Source organism: Vombatus ursinus, unplaced genomic scaffold, assembly GCF_900497805.2.
Source record: "Vombatus ursinus unplaced genomic scaffold, bare-nosed wombat genome assembly UNPS02014779.1, whole genome shotgun sequence".
Lineage (NCBI taxonomy): Eukaryota > Metazoa > Chordata > Mammalia > Diprotodontia > Vombatidae > Vombatus > Vombatus ursinus.
The window spans coordinates 18,399,852-18,414,582 of record NW_020954557.1 but is presented as its reverse complement, the minus strand read 5'-3'; the positions used below and the strand labels follow the sequence as shown (position 1 = coordinate 18,414,582).

Sequence of the window (14,731 nt, the reverse complement as noted above, 5' to 3'; positions counted from 1 at the left end):
TTACTTCCAATTTAATTAATCTCTCCTTTGAGTTTCAGGATTTATAATTTTGTATTTAATTGGGGATTTTTAATTTGTTCTTTTTCTAGCTTTTTTAGTTGCATGCCTAATTCATTGATCTCCTCTTTCTATGCTTTATTCATGTAGACATTTAGAGATATAAAATTTCTCCTAAGAACTACTTTGGCTGCATTCCATAACTTTTGGTATGTTATTTCATTTTGTCATTCTCTTAGATAAAGTTATTGATTGTTTCTGTGATTTGTTGTTTAACCCACTCATTCTTTAGGGTTATATTATCTAGTTTCCAATTAATTTTTAGTCTACCTTTCCAAGGCCCTTTATTATACAAAATTTTTATTGCATCATGATCTGAAAAGGATGTATTTAATATTTCTGCCTTTCTGCATTGGATTGTGAAGTTTTTATGCCCTAGTGCTTGGTCAATTTTTATGTATGTGCTGTGTACCACTGATAAAAAAAAATATTCTTTTCTATCCCCATTCAATTTTCTCCAGAGGTCTACCATACTTAACTTTTCTAAAGTTCTATTCCCCTCCTTAAATTCTTTCTTGTTTATTTTGTGGTTAGATGTATCTAGTTCAGAGATGGGGAGGTTGAGGTCCCCCACTAGTATAGTTTTGCTGTCTATTTCTTCCTGTAACACCCTGAACTCCTCCTCTAAGAATTTGGATGCTATACCACTTGGTGCATATGTTTAATAATGATATTACTTCATTGTCTATGGTGCCTTCTAGCAAGATGTAGCTTCCTTCCTTATCTCTTCTAATACTTTTTGTTTTTACTTTTGTTTTGTCTGAGATCAGGACTGCTACCCCTGCTTTTTTTTTTTTAACTTCAGCTGAAACATAATGTGTTCTGCTCCAGCCTTTTAACTTTGCCTTGTGTGTATCCCTGTGTGAAATGTGTTTCTTGTAAACAGCATATTGTATGATCATGGTTTTTAATCTATTCTGCTATCCACTTCTGTTTTATGGGAGAGTTCATCCCATTCACATTGACAGTTATGATTACTATCTGTGTCTTTCTCTCCATCACATTCTCCTCACCCTCATTTATGCTTTGCTTTCTCTTTTTCTCCCTTTCCTGCCTCACTAATGTTTTGCTTCTGACCACTGCCTCCCTCAGTTTTCCCTCTCTTCTATCAGCCCCCTTCCCTTTTCTTTCCCCTTTTCCATCCTACTACCTATATGGCAAGTTAAATTTCTATACCTGAGTATGTTATTCTCTCCTTGAGCCAAATTTGATGAAAGTAAAGTTCAAACAATGCTCATCTCCCTCCCTTCTTCCCTTTTACTGAAATGTCTTTGTGCCTCTTCATGTGAGGTATAATTTATCATTTTCTGCCTCCTCCTTTCATCTTCTCCCATTACAGTTCCTTTTCACCACTTCATTAGATTTTTTTTTATCATCACATCGAAGTCAACTTCTAAATGTCATAATAAAGACACAGTTCTCAAGAGTTGTAAGTATCATCTTCCCATGTGGGGATGTAAAAAGTTTATCCTTATTGATTAACGTGTTTTTCCCCCTTTCCTGTTTATGTTTTTATGCCTCTATTAAGTCTTATATTTGAAGATTAAATTTTCCATTGAGCTCTGGTCTTTTCATCAGGAAAGTCTGGAAGTTCCCCTATTTCCTTGAATGTCCATCTCCTTCCCTGAAAGATTATGCTCAATTTTGCTGAGTAGTTGATCCTTCGTTTTAATCCAAGCTCCTTTCTATTACAGCATATCATAGTCCAAGCCCTCTGATCTTTTAATGTTGAAGCCAAAAAGTCCTGCATAATTCTGACTGTGGTTCCAATATATTTGAAGGGTTTCTTTCTGGCTGCTTGCAGTATTTTCTCCCTGACCTGATAATTCTGGAATTTGGCTCTAATATTCTTTGATGTTTTCAATTCGGGCTCTCTTTCAGGAGGTGATCTGTGGGTTCTTTTTTATTTTTTTTTTGGCTCAGCAATAGGGTTAAGTGACTTGCCCAGGGTCACACAGCTAGTAAGTGTTAGGTGTCTGAGGCCTGATTTGAACTCAGGTCCTCCTGAATCCAGGGCCGCTGCTCCATCCACTGCACCACCTAGCTGCCTCTGTGGGTTCTTTTAATGATTATTTTACCCTTTTGTTCTAGTGCATCAGGACAATTTTCCTTGATGGTCTCCTGAAAGATGCTATACAGGTTCTTTTGTTCATCATGGCTTTAAGGTAGACCAATAATTCTTAAGTTATCTCTACTGGATCTATTTTCCAGGTCAGTTGTTTTTCCAATGAGGTATTTTATATTTTCTTCATTTTTTTCATTCTTTTGATTTTATTTGGGTGATTTTTGATGTCTCATAGAGTCATTAGCTTCCAATTGCCCAATTCTAATTTTCAATGAATTGTTTTCTTCAGTTAGCTTTTGTAATTCCTTTTCTATTTGGCCAATTCTACTTTTTAAGGACTTGTTATCTACAGTTAATTTTTGTCCTTCCTTTTCCAAGCTGTTGACTCTCTCTTGCATACCTCTCATTTCTTTTCCCAATTTTTCTTCTACCTCTTTTATTTGATTTTTAAAATCCTTCTTGAGCTCTTCCAAGAAGGCTTTTTGAGCTTGGGACCAGTTAATATTTCCCTCTGAAGTTTCAGATGTGGGTATATTGACAATGTTGTCCTCTACTGAATTTGTTTTTTATCTTTCTTGTCACCAAGATACTTCTCTATGGTCATTGTTTTTCTATGTTGCTTTTTGCTCGTGTTGTTTGCCTTTTTTCTGGCATTTAAAGTTGATCTTTTCTTCTGGGGCACAGGGGGCACTGTCCCAGGCTTCTTGTGATGGGGTGCTAGGGGCCTTGTTACTGGTTTGCTGAGGTGGGGCATGCCACTGGCTTGCTGGGATGCCTCCCTTCCGGTATTGGTCCCCTTCAGCCACAGCAAGAGAGACTTTTCCCATTAATCCCCCTAACCTTTATGAGCTAAAAGATTACTGTTTCTAGTCTTTCTGCTGACTCTACTATTTCAGGATTTTTCCTGCGGCAATATTCTCTGGGTTTTTCAGGGTCCATAATAAAGGGTGAGAGCTACTTACTGCTTACTCTGCCATCTTGGCTCCTGGAAGTCTAAATAGGTGACTTTCAAACATTCAGTCTGTCAGCTAATAGCTCCAGGAGTGGCCACTGCTGCTGCTGCCACTACTACTGCCAATGATTCAGTCACTTCCAAGGCCTATTCCTGGTTTGCTGGTGTAGGGGCTGTATTCCTCACCATGCAGCTCTATGCTGAACTATGCTTCTTTTTTCACCCAGTTCCAACAGACCCCTCCTGCTGACCTTTTAATTTGTCTTTGGCATATGTAGGCTGAGAAGACTAGAAACCATACTACTGCTGGTGATTCTGTCCCCTGTAGCTTGCTCTGGCTTTGCTTAGGCTGGGTCTTTGCTGTGCCCAGTATACTGGATGCTCTTATCTTAGGCCAGTGCTACAGAATTTTCCTGTTGACCTTCCAGGATGTCTTAGGCTGTAAATCTGCTTCATTCTGTCTCTTTATGGGTTCTGGCACTCTAGAATTTGCTTAGAGTCTCTTTTTAGAGCTATTTGATGAGGTTTAGGGGAGAACTCAGGCAAGTCCCTGCTTTCACTCCAGCATCTTAGCTCTGCTCTGTTCAATTCTACTTTTAAAGGAGTTTCTTCCCCTCCCCAGTGAATTTTTTTTCCCTTTGGCCAATTCTGTTTTTTAAGGAGTTTTTTTTCTGTAAATTTTTGTGCTTCCTTTGCAAGTTGTTGACCCTTTTCCCATAATTCTCCTGCACAATTCTCATTTCTTTCCCCAATTTTTCATCTACTTCTTTTACTTCATTGTTAAAATTCTTTTTCAGCCCTTCTAGGAGGACTTTTTGAGCTTGAGACAATTTAATATTCCCCTTTAAAGCTTCACATATATGCATTTTGACATTGTTGTCCTCTTCTGAGTTTGTGTTTTGATCTTCCCTGTCGCTAAAATAGCTTTCTATGCTCAGTACTCTTTTCTGTTTCTTACTCATTTTTCAGCCTATTCCATGACTTTTAAAGTAGAACTCTTCTCCTCTAGCACAGGGGATACTATACCCAGTTTCTTATGCTGGGTGTCAAGGGTCTGGTCACTGGTTTATACACTGGGGCCTCAGGTGCTTGGGGCTTGCCCACTGCACTTGGGGTGGCCTGGCCTAGTTACACCTCTATTTTTTTTGCTCTGGCACTTATAATTTGCTTTCTGCAATGTGGCTGGAGCTTCAAACCTGATCTGCTGAGCCACAGGACTCTGTTTCTGATCTGTGCTGAGGCTAAGAGCCTCCTGCTGGCTTACCCAGCACCATCTGTACTGAGATGTGCCAACTTACCCAAGTGGAGACAGACCTTTCCTGAAGTCCTTCTACATTAACTAAACTTGGAAAATTATTTAACTGTCTTTTTGTGGTTTCTGTCACTCCAGAATCCCATTTGTTGTTTCTGAGGGAAACTGGGGAGAGCTCAGGCAACTTCCTGGCTTCTCTTCACCATCTTGGCTCCACCACCCAACTTCATCCACCACCCCCACTTAATTTTTAATGCAGAGTATGAAATAGATATATATGACTAGGATGAAAATGAGAAAAAGTGAAAATAATGAGTGGGATGAAGTATCATCTTATATTCCCAAGACAAGCATTGAGTGTAGTTGAGACAAGCTACTGATGAATAATGTCAACTTATCAGTTACAGAGTAATTTAGAAGAATAAAACTTTCTTGTCATTAGACAATCCATCCTCTTCAAATCAATGCTACTCCATTTTGCATGCTAGTCTTTGAAGTACTTGAAGATAGCAATTACATTTATCTTGTCACCCCTGTTCTGAGTTAAACATCCATGTTTCTTCCAGCCAGTCTTCATATGATATAGATTTGAGACTCTTTACCATTCTGATTTCTCCCCAAATGTCCTCCAAAACAATCTCCACTTCTCAAAAGCATTTGTAGAATTAGGTTTCCAGAACTAAGTACATTACTACAAAGTTGCAAAAGACCATGGTACTCTCATCTCATTCCTGTAAGATGTATATACTTTAATGTAGCTAAAGAACATAATGGCTTTTTTGCCTGTCAAAACATATTGGAAAGTAATTTGATATGTTTATTAGGACACTAGGAAAGAAAAAATGAATATGCCACTTTTCCCTCAAGGACAAGGGTAATGGATTTCTGAACATAGCCTCTGCTAGTGTGAAATTTCCTAAGTCAAAACGTAATTTGATCTAAGGCACATGGATTTGCCACTTAGGAGTCATTTTTTATTCCTGCATCCCCTTATTTATTATAGTTTAAATTAAATTCAAGGGGTCAGCTATCCAGAATGGGGCTTACACCTGCAGCTCAGACAAGATGGAACCTGTACCCCTGCTGCTACTACTGCTCTTCACAACTGACAATGAGGTTGAGTGACTTGCCCAGGGTCACACAGCTAGTAAGTGTCATGTGTCCAAAGCCAGATTTGAACTTAGGTCCTCCTGAATGCAGGGCCGGTGATCTATGCACTGCGCCACCTAGCTGCCCCATTTTTACTTCCTCTTCACTGAGAATAAAAGGATACACAGAGGTTGGACACAAGCAAAGACACTTTCATTATATTTTGGGGAAATCCCATGTGCATCGGAGGAGATTCTTGGAGCTGGCAGGAGCTGGCAGTTGCACTACAAGCCCCTCAGCACTGGCTTATATGATCTATGGCTGCTCCTGTGGCATTGGAGGAACTGATTGGCCTCCGGACAAAACTGACTGGTGATGCCAAAAACATGACTGCTATTACAGCAAGGTTGAGGAGGCTGGTTGTAGCCCCAAGATGGAATGCTATAATTGGGAATGCAGAGACCAGAGGGTGGAATGTGGTACCAACCTGAACAAGTGCCAAGAGATGATGTGCCAATGTGACAAGGAATTTGCCCACTGTTTGGCCACAGCAGAATACAATGCAAAGTACATTTTCTTCCTCCATCTCCGTTGTGAAGCTAAGAACCCAAAGTGTGACTGACATAACTTGGAAATTTTCTTTTTGACTGCAGGTATATAAAAATAATTTTCCCTAAGCAAAAAACAGTATCAGTGCCCCAGTAAGGGCAAAATAAAGGTTCTTACCTACTTCTGCCTTATAGGCCTAAGCCAAGGACTGCATGCTTCATCTCCACTGAAACCTAGCTGGTGGCTATTTCCTTACTCTCAACCCGTGGACAAATCCAAGAAACCAAGTTGTTCTACTGTGAAAATGGGAGGTTAAGCAAATTCTTCCAGTTTTACCTGTATTTTAACTGTGGCCTTCTGGGGACAATGCCAAACCATCTATGACTCTAAAGATGGGAATTTAAATCAAAGGAGATGGGTAAAGGTGATAAGCTTCTTAAGAGAAAGGAGGCTTAATTAAATATATGTCAAAAGACATGGGTTCTAGTAGCTCTTATCTCACTGAGGTTTGGTGTCTTATAAAATGAAAGCTTAATAATCTCTTAAATTCTGCTTTTACAATGATAAATTCCCCTTATCCCCCAATATTTTTTGTGGATTTCTCTTACCCTTAGAAATTTTAGCTAGTAAACATGGTTCCCTGTTTACTCTAAGGCTCCCAAGTAGCTAGGTGGTAAGGTGGATAGAGTGCTGGTCCTAGAATCAGGAAGATCTGAGTTCAAATCTGGCCTCAGACCCTTAGTGTGACCTTGGTCAAGTCATTTAACTTTTGTCAAGCTGCTTCCCCAACTGTAAAATGGTGACAATACCAACCTCCCAGGGTTGTTGTTAGGATCAAATGAGAATATTCATAAAGCATCTGGCACATAGTAGATGCTATATAAATATATGCTATATAAATGCAAGCTATTATTATTATTAGAATTGAATTGTCAAAGAATTTAAATATGGTCTCCTATTAGAAGTATAAGAGGTGGAGATAGGGCACAGGCCAAGGACTACCTCTCCTGTTTATTTCCAAGTTGTAACTAGATCAAAACTTATTCACCTGTTTTACAGAATTGCTATTATATTTATACTCTTACAAGTGCCAAACTATAAACTATTTTTTTTCTAAATCCTTTACTTTCCCTGGTGTCTAGCATTGATTCTCTGTATAGGAAAAGCATTTAATAAATGTTCAAACTGGAAAAAAATAAATTCAAAGATTCATATGTTATTTTATTTTATGTACAAACTTTAAATTTGACTACACTGAATAACATGGATAGAAATGAATTCCTATAAAACCCAATGAGCAAAAGTTGATTTACAACATCTGGAAGGAAGAGTTGAACCTTAGGAGAGTATTTGTGTTAATTGTTTTATTTCTGTTTTTGCCTGATAAAGAAAAATCCATTGTTAAATCGTGACTGGTTGATTTCTAAAGCATTTCAATTATGCTTTGTTTGTAAATAAAAACAAAACTTGAAGAGAATCTAGTCATGAGAGATTTTTTACCACTTCAGGAGGTAGGTGCATATTGTAAAATATAAATAAAATCAGTGGCACATAGAATAACTAGGAAAATTCCATTTTTACTTATTTACAAAGGGGTAAAAACTTGATATTTATATCATTAAAGTTAGGGAAGTAAAGAGGAAACTCAGACTGCTTGGGCTTTGTCATATTTATAATATTCAAACATTTAAAATGAATTCCCTTAGATATAAGTAACAAATCCAAATATCAATCAATCAATAAGGATTAATTAAATATTTTCTATATGTTAGGAACTGTGCTAGCTGAAAGAGAAAAGGTGAAATAATCCCTGTCCCCAGGAAACTTATATTTTATAGTGTAGGTGGGGCAGGGAGAACAATGAGTATATTAATTTTAATGTCCAGGATTAATAATTACCCTCTTTGCTACATGACCTTCATTTAAACATCTCTTTGTCTGGTCCTTGGCCATCTCCACTATTGAATTTTCTCTCTGTTTTTCCCATTATACCAGTTTAACAACTCAAAAACTTAACCATTACCAGATATATTTGATTTTGACTTTACAGAGAAAATTGAGAGTAGGCTCTTTTCTAAAATACCATATTGACTTCAACATTATTCTATCCTTACAATTCTTTCTTCTAAATTTGAGAGAACAGGTGGGAGTTAGCATGCTTTCTTTTCAAAATTAACTCAAATTATAGGCACTGGACATCCTTTCTTGTGTCCTCTTACACTTCACAGACACACTTATCTGTTTGTTCTCCATAGCTCATTCTCCAAACTAATTATCCATTAAGAAACAACTCCACACAGTCTTAGCATAACCTTCTTTAAAAAATATCTGATTGACTCTGTTATATTTTTTAATTTAAATACAATTTCTCTCTCTTTAATTTTACTATCTAACATGGTCATAATGACCAAATTCAATTGACTTTCTTCTCATTCCTTTATATCCAGAAACACTGGCATGATTCCAATTATGCTACTGAAATTATTCTTTTGAAAATCATTGAGGGGTGGGGCAGAGCCAAGAAGGAAGAGCTCTAATGAGCTCTCATGGATTCCCCTCCAAAAAAAAATAAATAATTCCCTAAAATCAGAAGGAGATAAAAAGGGTCACTTTTGCTAGCACTGAGGCAGGACTCTGTTGCTTTGCCCATACTCAGATTCAGCTCATATACCTGGGTCAGTCCCATGGCAAGGAGGAGCACTACCACACAAGAACTTGTGGATGCAGGGAAGCAGAGACCCAGGTCACAAGGTGTTCCAGGATGGAAAAGAATGTTTATAGTGACTTACAAACCAGAGAACAGGCCAGGAGAATAATAAATACACCTCTCCTTAGACCATGCCACCTTAGAAGAAACAAAAACTTACAGACCCCTAAGAACTAGCACTGAAAATAGTTGCACAAAGACCTGAAGCTTTGGGCAGTGCCCTTCTACCTCAGGTGCAGAATCCAGCTATAACATAAAATTTAAAATCAAGAAATAGGCTAGGAAAATAAGCAAATATTAGAAAAAGAACTTGAACATAGAAAGTTACTATGATGACACTATAGCCTGTTCTGGCTTCATATGAAACTTCTCCTGGCCCTACCTTTCCCCCCTCCCTCCCCCCACTCCTTCCTCTTTCCTTCTCTCCCTTCCCAGTTCTTTGTCACTGCTCCTCCTCCTCTTCCTCCTCTTCTCTCTCTCTCTCTCTCTTTCTCTACCTCCTCCTGGCCTTGGGATAACAGCAGGGCCAGGGCTCCTCTGCTAGGCTGTCTTTGCCAGGTGCATTGCAGAGGAGTGGGGTTCTCAGCCTGAGCACCTGGAGCCCCAGGCACATTGTGGGGGATGGTAGCAGTGGTAGCAGTGTCAGGGTGGGAGGAGGAAGTGCTAGAGTGGCAGGTAGAGAGTCAAAGAGGAAGACCTAGGCAAAGTGCTAGGACTGCTGGCAGGCATTGGAGACAGAGAAGCTCTCCACAGAAGCCAAGCAGAAGGACAACCCAGACCTTGCTGTAGAGAAGCTACCTATAGCTGCAGAAAGAGGAAAAGTTCCAAATAAAAAGATTGCTATATGGCTCAAAGATTGTCAAACACCTTTGGGAGCATCACTAGATGAGCAGAGTAATATTACACTCATGGGTGTGCTTGTGAAAAAGGAGGAAGTTTTGAAAATGACCTGTCTTTGGGAGCTGAGGCTAACCAACTACATAAAGATGATGCCCTGTGGTGTCTTGGCTAAGGAAAGAAGACTTCATGTGAATTCTACTGGTTCTGGAAAAAATAGTGGAACAGTATCAGGTATTTCAGAAATGATGGAACTTTATGAAGAAGATCCTAAAGAAATTCTTTACAGTCTTGGATTTGGAAGAGACAAACTAGTATTGCTTCTAAAATTCCATCAATTTTTTTTTAAATTCATCATCATTTCCAAGAGGGATTGATATTAAAGTAGTTTTAAGTGCTTAAATTCAACTGATTGAAGTGGAAAACCCAAATTTTGTTTTAACAAGCCTTTTTCATCAAATTAAAGTGCTTACTACTGTGGCCAGTGTTTTTCATTCTTTATATTCTCAACTCTCTGGTTGCAGAGAATTGGTAGTAGGTTTTCTGTGATCTCTAACAAGGAGACTTGCCCTTCCACATTTAACTCAAAGTAACACTGCAAGTCACTTATTGAAAACACTACCCAAACTGAACTTATGTGGGAATCAGCTAGAAAAAGAAATTACCCCATCCCCAACTAATGAAAAAGGGAAAATTTCAAGTGTTCCATGGATTGAATAAAATGGCTTTAAAAATGATCAAAATCACCCCAAAATCTAAAAAAAAAAGAAAGATATTTCACCTTTGTTGTCCACAGTGAAAGAAGAGGTATCTGGTAATCCAACAAACATTATGGGCAGTGTTAACATCGAAAGACTTTCTGTTAAGTAAATAGTATGTACTTAACAGAAATTTACTTAAATTTACTTAACAGAAAGTAAATAGTAATTTAAGCTAAGGAATTGAAGATGTTCAACATATGGAATCCCAAAATTGTGAAATTAGACAAGGAGAAAAATATGGTATTATAGACTCTGATTTCAGTAATGACTTCAATATGTCCAGCAGTAATGAGATAGAAAGCAGCAGTGAGCTGAAAAAAAATGTAGAAATATGCACATCAGATAAAGAACCATGTGAACCAATACCAAACTCATCCATAAAGAACATAATAATATCACATTTGAGATGGAAGAGGTTCAAAATACAGAGGGAGAAGCTTCACATGTTTCAGCTACTTGCCAGTTGGGTCTTACCAAATTAAAATGAGATCAGCTATTGTGTACTGCAAGTCGGCATTCTGATACCACTGATTTTGTTGAAGATTCTTCTACAGATTGCCTTTCACATAATCACCTTCAGGTTCAAGAACCTTTGCAAGTTATGGGAAGCAGAGCTGATAGCTATGACAGTGAGACAATAATTACATCACTTGGTGAAGACCTTATAACACCACCCACAAAAGACAAGCCTTTCTTTAATGACTCTGAGGAAGAATCATACATCTCTGAGAAGGAAAAGAGAAGAAAGCAAAGGCTGTTGAAAAGAGAACTTTAGATAATCAGAATACCCTGATATGTGAGAATGTACAGAGTAAAGGAAGTAAACATGTTGCCCCTAGTCAAGGAGGTCTTGTTACTGAAAGTGAAGATGATTTACCTCCAAGAGTGACACTTGCCTTACTGTGGGTCCCAAGTGCTGAAAGTGATGTCGATAAAAGTGATGACTCTGAATTTACCCAATATTCACCACATCATGTTCTTAAATCATTGACTTCTATTGAGGGCAAATATGGTCATCAGAGTTCTGAAAAAAAAAACAGTTGGCTCCCCTTCTTCAATTGATAGAATTAATGTAGCTTTACAAAGAGCTCAAATGAAAGTCTCTAATCTCTCTGATTGCAGAGTATGGCATAGCCTGACAAATCCAAAATTTGTTAAAAACAAAAGTACCTATATGCAAAGTCTGGGTATCCCCTAAGAAGATCTCAGTCTTTACCTACCCCTAAGTTACTGAGTCCTGTAATGGTTGTGTCTTCTATACATATCCAGTTGTCTCCAGGAAAAGATGCTAGATGTAGACCTCCTTTCTTCACCTTTAAATGTATGCCTGAAAAGGAACAAGAATTAGAAAATGAGGCAATTGAACAAGATAGCCATTCTCTAGTTGAATCTACACTCTTCATCTCTCCATCTGGACAAAATAAACTTCACAGTGTGAGATCAACAAGTTGATGGATGAATTAAACCATAGTAGGACTTGTACCAATATACAGTCCACCTGTTCATTTCATTCTGTCCATTCTAACTGGCAAAAAAGGCCTCTATATGAACACATGAGAACACTTAGTGCTTAGTGTTCCAAACATGTCAGGTGTCTTCTGTTGTGGCATAGCCCCCCTCTTTGGGTTGTCCATACTCACACAAATCTAGTAACTATTCTTATCATTCATGTTCTGTGAATCCTCCTTCTGCCATTGAAATGCAGTTACAGAGAGTATTACATGATATAGAAACTGCAGAATTTTTCTCAGTATCCAGTGATGAGAGGATATGATCTTGTTTCTTCCCCATATGCTACTGAGAGATCATCTATTCTAGCTCTTTATGAAAATAATTTTCAGGAAGTACAAGTAGAGGTGAAGTCTGAATTTGTTCAAAACATTAATGATGGGTTTACATCAGCAAACCATGGTTTACCTTCATATGACTGAAGAAGCAAGATATGAAGTTGATCAACTTCAGAATTTGAGGAATTCAGTCAGAATAGAACTTCAGGAACTAGAACTGGAGCTGGAAGAACATTTACTTGGTCTGAAAGAATAGCTTCATACTTTGCATATCACTTCACCTTATCATTCTCCAATCCTCATGGGAATGTATGGAAGAAGAGCTGATAACTTGCCATGCCCTTCTCCATTGAATATAATGGAACCAGTCACTAAACTGATGCAAGTGTAGTCATATTTGAAGTTCGAATTGCGGCTAGGGCTTGGAAAACTGGGTTTTGAAATTCCTCCTGCAGAAAGTTCAGAATTTGTTTTCTCCCAAGCTACATCAGATTCTTCCTCTGTGTGTTCTAGTCCTTCTCATGCAAATAGAGGAGCTGGAATATTCTTGACTGACCCAGTTGGGAAGGCCAAGACTCATTTGCCAAGCAAGAAGGTATTTTGAGCTTCTGTGGTCTTAACACCAACTGCTCCTTCTAGAATGGGCTTAGGGTAGACCCCTCCAGGTCATGAAAATTCTGAAGAAATTGGAATAGTTGAGAAAGCTATAGAGTCTGTGGAACCTAAATCTGAAATGGAACAAAAACGTAAAAAATGAGCCATTGTTGTCAGCTTCTGAGGAAAGTCAGAAAAATGTGGAACTTGATGAGTTACAATAAGTCATACAGGAGTTTAAAGAAGCTATTGATGGGAAATCAGACATGAAATTGTCATTGTGCTTTTAGCAACAGTGTCTTCTTCAAGTAGGAATACTAATTCTAGATAATATAAATAGCCATAAAATCACATTACTGGTTGATGTAGACCAGATTAACTGTGGAATTTTGGAATTATGATGGTGTACATTGGTGGAGCTGTCAAGGTATTTCTTATTTGTGCTTTAGAAAACATTATTGATACTGAAATGGGCTACTGTATACAATGTACAATGTTTATTTCTTCTATACATATCTTTTATTTTTTTAACCATACATAGAAATTTAGGCACTTTGTAGAATTTTGACTTTCTAAACTAGCAAGAGTTTGGCAATTAAAAAATCACTAATATTTATTTGTATGTTTATTTTCCATTTGTTTCTCTTTGTAGAATTATATTTTCAAAATTGAAGACTTCCAGACTTAGCAGACTTATAAATAACATATTTCTTTTGTCTAGCTTCTTAAAACACTGACCTCTGTGAGGTATTTACTACACAATAACTGATTCATTTTTGAGAGCTTGAAACAACATTACCTTTCTCCACTGCTGTTACTTATTGCCACTTCCAAGAGGAAGAAAATATTCCTTTGTAAAAATTTCTATGAATTCTTGAGGAAATTACCAGTAACAGTGTGTTTAGAATTAATGAAACAACCTAAAATGACTTAAAATTCTTGCATTGTAAGCCTTATCTCTGCACAAAACAATTAAATCTAATTTAGTTATGCTTACAGAGTATTTTTAATGTGCCTTATTTTAAACATGATGCATTTTTTTGCATTGGCCATAATATTGTATTATATTAAGAAAAGTTTCCTTTTCTTTGTCTCATACAAAATTAATCTGTGTTAAAATAATGGGACTCATGATATGGAGTAGATAGAAATGGATGAATAAACAGTTCTTTTGTGGGAAAATGAAAGTAAATTTAGATTTTTTTTTCTGCTCCGCAAATGATTTTATTTCAGCTTTTATCATCAAAAACATGTTCCAATGGGGGGGGAATGAAATAAAAGGGGCTACTATTTGGTTTTGTAGGTGGTCAAATAGATGTTAAAGTAGCATTGAACATTTGTTGGAATTCTCCTGTGTTTATAGCTTTCAACTTCTATTGATTTTTGAGTTTAAATTCTTAATAAAAATAGCTAAAATAATAATATTATTTTAAAAATGTATATCTAAAAGGTTTATAAGTATTTGGATTATCACACATGCTGATTTCTTAAAGAAATATTAATATAATAAAATATTTTTTTTTTGCCTTTTTGGTGAGGCAGTTGGGGTTAAGAGACTTGCCCAGGGTCACACAGCTAGTAAGTGTCATGTGTCAGATTTGAACTCAGGTCCTCCTGACTCCAAGACTGGAACTCTATCCACTGCACCACCTAGCTGCCCCTAAAGTATTTATTTTGAAAAAAAATAGGCCATATGGTAAAAGAGACACAAAAATTCACTGAAGAAAAGAACTACTGAGAGGATTCTGGGTAGATAATGGAGTAGGACAGAAAATCCCAAGCTCTCTACATTTCCCCCACAAAGGAGATAAATAGTGCCTAAGGGCTTACATAGAGTGGTAAAAATAAATAAGAATAGGGGCAGAACAGTGGTCCTCCTGGGAAAATTAGAGAAGATCTGAAGAAAAATCTCAGGATGATGTTTGGTCCCTGTGAAGAAAAAACACCTCTGGGATAGTTCCTCTCAAACAACAATCAGTGAGCCCTGGGGTTAGTTGGTTTGGGAGGCAGCCTCCAGGCCCCCAGCCACAGGAACTTTTACCCCAGGACAGAGAAAGGAGTTAAGCATCTGAGCCAGGGAA

The 14,731-nt window shown here is 37.5% G+C and overlaps 2 pseudogenes; both read left to right on the top strand.

Annotated features, from left to right (window-relative positions):
• The first annotated feature begins 5,391 nt into the window (after positions 1-5,391).
• Positions 5,392-6,037, top strand: LOC114045678 (annotated as a pseudogene).
• Positions 6,038-8,648: 2,611 nt separating this feature from the next.
• LOC114045826 lies at positions 8,649-12,981 on the top strand (annotated as a pseudogene).
• Positions 12,982-14,731: the final 1,750 nt, after the last annotated feature.